The sequence below is a fragment of the Lepisosteus oculatus genome, chromosome 14, assembly GCF_040954835.1.
Source record: "Lepisosteus oculatus isolate fLepOcu1 chromosome 14, fLepOcu1.hap2, whole genome shotgun sequence".
NCBI classification, from domain to species: domain Eukaryota; kingdom Metazoa; phylum Chordata; class Actinopteri; order Semionotiformes; family Lepisosteidae; genus Lepisosteus; species Lepisosteus oculatus.
Window position 1 is genome coordinate 6,571,615 of NC_090709.1, and position 4,942 is coordinate 6,576,556.

At 49.7% G+C, this 4,942-nt stretch overlaps 1 non-coding gene across 1 annotated transcript; it reads right to left on the reverse strand.

The window, feature by feature from the left end:
- On the reverse strand, positions 1-72 carry trnae-uuc (transfer RNA glutamic acid (anticodon UUC)). The gene has a single exon. It is a non-coding gene; the product is annotated as a tRNA-Glu (tRNA).
- Between the last annotated feature and the right edge of the window lie 4,870 nt (positions 73-4,942).

Below are 4,942 nucleotides of genomic sequence, written 5' to 3' on the forward strand. Positions count from 1 at the left end.
TTCCCATACCGGGAGTCGAACCCGGGCCGCCTGGGTGAAAACCAGGAATCCTAACCGCTAGACCATATGGGAGCACACAACCCCGCTGTTCCGAGCATCATCCAAGCAAACTACATAAATATGAGAAAACACGCAAGAGAGTTGTCACTCAGAGTGTCGAAGGGTCGATGTATACTGGGGCTCAGTTGAAATGCAACGTCAGGACTTTTCCGAATTATGTCACACGAAGAGAGCACAGCCTTTTCCGCCCTGCCACGTGTGTCTCGGTAACTCGCCGTGATCGTATAGTGGTCAGTACTTTGCGTTGTAGCCGCAACCGAGTCACGGCAGAATAAGGGCGTCTGCTTTTACTACTTGTACGAATGAAGGCAAAAAAAAGCCAATCGATGTGAACGAACGGCGCTTTACAGAGGAGTACTGCCTGACTGGATTGTTGATGAAGGACAGAGGCCACTCCGACCTCTTCTCGGTTTTCTTCAATGACTTACTAAGGATCTTCTACACATTCGCCCATGCAGGGGAAGCCAGTTACACCAAAGCAAACGCAGGAAAGTGCAATTCAAGCAGAGACCAGGAGGGACTTGTTTACACCGAGAGTGGTCGGAGAATGGAACAATGCGCCCAGCCCTGTTGCTGGAGCCGATTCTTGATGAGATCTTGGGCTCACTAAGAAGCCCCCGCTGGATGCTAAGCTTTCTGTTGTTCTTGCAGGTCCTGCGCTGCTTTTGAGCCGACAGAGCTCGTCCTGGTCTGTCGGCACAGCCCAATTGCAAATGATCGGCTCCGCGTCCAGTGTGTGATCTCCTGTTCAAGCCCAAGCGAAGACACAGTGAGCCTATCTGTCAATAATAGTAATACAGTGTGGGATGTCCTGTCCCAGTCTGAGGAACAAACAGTGAGCATGTCTCTCAATAATAATAATATAGTGTGGGATCTCCTGTCCCAGCCTGGGGAACAGTGAGCCAGACTCTCAATAATAATAATAATACAGTGTGATCTTCTCTCCCAGCCCGGGAAAAAAAACCGTGAGCCTGTTTCACAATAATAATAATACAGTGTGTGATCTCCTGTCCCAGCCTGAGGAACAGACAGTGAGCCTGTCTCTCAATAATAATAATACAGTGTGTGATCTCTTGTCCCAGCATGAGGAACAGACAGTGAGCCTCTCTCTCAGTAATAATAATACAGTGTGTGATCTCCTGTCCCAGCCCAAACGACGACACAGTGTGCCTATCTGTCAATAATAATAATACAGGGTGCAATCTCCTGTCCCAGCCTGAGGAACAGGGTGCCTGTCAATCAATAATAATATTACAGTATGTGATCTCCTGCTCCAGCCTGAGGAACAGACAGTGAGACTGTCTCTCAATAATAATAATACAGTGTATGTCCTCCTGTCCCAGCCTGAGGAAAAGACAGTGAGCCTGTCTCTCAATAATAATAATCCAGTGTGTGATCTCCTGTTCAAGCCCAAGCGAAGACACAGTGAGCCTATCTGTCAATAATAGTAATACAATGTGTGATCTCCTGTCCCATTCTGAGGAACAGACAGTCAGCCTATCTGTCAATAATAATAATACAGTGTGTGATCTCCTGTCCCAGCCTGAGGAACAGAGAGTGAGCCTGTCTCTCAATAAAAATAATACAGTGTGTGATCCTCTGTCCCAGCCAGAGGAACAGACAGTGAGCCCGTCTCTCAATAATAATAATACAGTGTGTTATCTCCTGTCCCAGCCTGAGGAACAGTGAGCCTGTCAATCAATAATAATAATACAATATGTGATGTCCTGTCTCAGCCTGTGGAACAGAGAGTAAGCCTGTCTCTCAATAATAATAATACAGTGTGTGATCTCCTGTCCCAGCCAGGGGAACAGTGAGCCAGACTCTCAGTAATAATAATACAGTGTGATCTACTGTCCCAGCCTGAGGAACAGAGAGTGAGCCTGTCTCTCAATAATAATAATACAGTATGTGACCAACTGTCCCAGACTGAGGAAAAGATAGTGAGTCTGTCTCTCAATAATAATAATACAGTGTGAATTCCTGTCTCAGCTTGTGGAACATACAGTGAGCCTGTCTCTCTATAATAATAATATAATATATGACCTCCTGTCCCAGCCTGGGGAATATACAGTGAGCCTGTCTCACTATAATAATAATAATACAGTGTCTGATCTCCTGTCCCAGCCTGAGGAACAATGAGCCTGTCAATCAATAATAATACAGTATGTGATGTCCTGTCTCCCCCTGAGGAACAGAGAGTAAGCCTCTCTCTCAATAATAATAATACAGTGTGTGATCTCCTGTCCCAGCCTGAGGAACAAACAGTGAGCCTGTCTCTAAATAATAATAATACAGTGTGGGATCTCCTGTCCCAGCCTGGGGAACAGTGAGCCAGACTCTCAATAATAATAATAATACAGTGTGACCTACTGTCCCAGCCTGAGGAACAGACAGTGAGTTTGTCTCTCAATAAAAGTTTGTCTCTCCCGGGGTGTTTCTGGAGAAGAGTAGGGGTGTTATCCCAGTGTCTTGGCCTGATTCCCCCCCTGGTCTTGACCCATCATGGCCTCCGTATCACCCCCCTCTCTGAACTGGCTCCATCCCTCTGCTCTCCTCCCCACTGAGAGCTGCTGTGTGCTGAGCGGACTGGAGTATCATCCAGGTAGGGGCTGCACACTGGGGGGGCTGGAGGGGATCCCCCTGACCTGGGAGGAGCTCTGAGTGGAGAGTCCAGACTTAATAATTATTATTATTATTCGTTCTGCACTGGGCTTCAGTCCTGGCAGTGAGAGGGGGACTCTGTGATCAGTACAGATACTTATGACTGTCTAATAATACACGATAGAAATGGAAAACAGGGTAGCGCTGTAGTCTCTTCGAAACGTTTTGAACTGCCAGAAGAAGTTTTCACAACCCGGACTCGTGAAGGTACAGGTCTTCTCCCTTCGTCCGGAGTAAGGTGAGAGGTCACCCCCTCGGGGCGCAGTATCCCCGATGCACCCCCCCACCACCACCCAAAACGACACACACTTCTGTGACGATTGGGAGACCCCGGTTCGACCAGCCCCTGCGGTGGAGGAAACGACCCGCTGGAGAGAACACGCAGACTCTACACAGAAGGGTCACCTCGGCATTTATTCCAACAGCAAAACAACACCAGAGAGAAACGGTCTCCGAAAGATAAGCGCACACCGGGAAAAACACGACGGGGTCATTACAAATGGGAATAGGAGTTCTTTTTTTCTTTTCCGGACGTCAGTTGTATCGTGTCCTGGTGATTTCTCCCGTTTCGAACGGAGTTTAATGTCGCGTTTCTACTTTATTAGAGAGAGGCACTGAACTTTGGGGAACGTGACATCCACCCAGTATTACTAGTAGGTTGGTAAATATAAATGTTCTTTTTCCCCCCGTATGATACCTCGCGAAATATAACGATGGCCAACTCCTTAAGTCGAAATTTAAACCCTTCTCACGCTACAAGACAGTCCGTCAACATCGCCGCGGCCCGAAGCGCGACCTTCGGTATGACGTTGGCGGAAAAGGGGGTAGGGTAAGTACGTCACAGCCGGGGGAAGCCCCTATCACGTGAGAGGTGTGCGGCGGGCGACGAGCCCCCGGGGGCGAAGAGAAGTTGATTTGCGTGGGGTGTGGAAACACTACACGCCCGGGCAAGCGAGCCGTTTTTTTTTTGTTTTGTTTTTTCCAGAACATCAAAACAACCGCAGAGATGACCATCGATCCACCTCCAGACGTTTCCTTTTTTGTCCTCTTTGGCCCCCAAAATAAAAAAAAAACTGGGATCCATCGTGGCGTTGCCAAATTAAAACGTCAACCACTTTTCGGGCTTTCGTGCTGTCCATGATGAAACCGTCATGGTTGTGTAAGCATACGTTACGTCACAGACCGGCGGCGCTCGGACGTGAGGAGTGTCGTTACGGTTTTGAAATGGCACGTCAGACAAGATCTCTGACAAGATCTCCGAAAAACCCAAACCTGTAAGATTCAATTTCAATTCAGTTTTTTTATATAGCACCTTTCACAACAAGAATGCCCCAAGGCCCCGAACAAAGGAGTTGTTCCACACCCCCGCCACCCTCTGTGTACAGTAGAGCCCCCTGTACTGACTGGAGGAGCTCACCCAGCTGTGTCTGGAGAGAAGCCGGGGTATCGGCTTCAACCACAGGGCTGGGCGGCTTGTTCCCCACCCCCACCCCCTTCTGTGTACAGAAGAGCCTCCAGTCCTGACTCCAGTAGGAAATGTCACCTGGAGGCAACACACCGGCTTCTTTTAACAGATCACCTCGGGAATCGGGAACAACGGAGCTGTGTGCGGCCGTCTGTACGGAGGGGTTCAGCGCGGGGGGGCTCCGGGCTCGGGTCTGGACCCGGGGGGGGGGGGGGGGGGGACTGTCTGTGTGGAGTCTGCATGTTCTCCCTGTGTTCTCCGGGTCCAAAGACAGGCTTTTGGGCTAATTGGCTTCTGGGAAAACTGGCCCTGGTGTGTGTGTGTCCTGTGATGGAGTGCTGTCCTGTCCAGGGTGTGTGAGTGAGTGTGTGTTTGTCATGTGATGGACTGGTTCCTGTCCAGGGTGTGTGAATGTGTGTGTCTGAGTGTCCTGTGAGGGACTAGTGTCCTATCCAGGTTGTGTGTGTGTGTCCTGTGAGGGACTGGTGTCCTGTTCAGGGTGTGTGAGTGTGTGTGTGTGTCCTGTGTTCAGGGTGTGTGAGTGTGTGTGTGTGTCCTGTGAGGGACTGGTGTCCTGTCCAGGGTGTGTGAGTGTGTGTGTGTCCTGTGATGGACTGGTGTCCTCTCTAGGGTGTGTGTGTGTCCTGTGATGGACTGGTGTCCTGTCCAGGGTGTGTGAGTGTGTGTGTCTGTGTGTCCTGTGATGGACAGATGGTACCAAGCCTGGACACCCATGAGACACTGGCTTCCTCA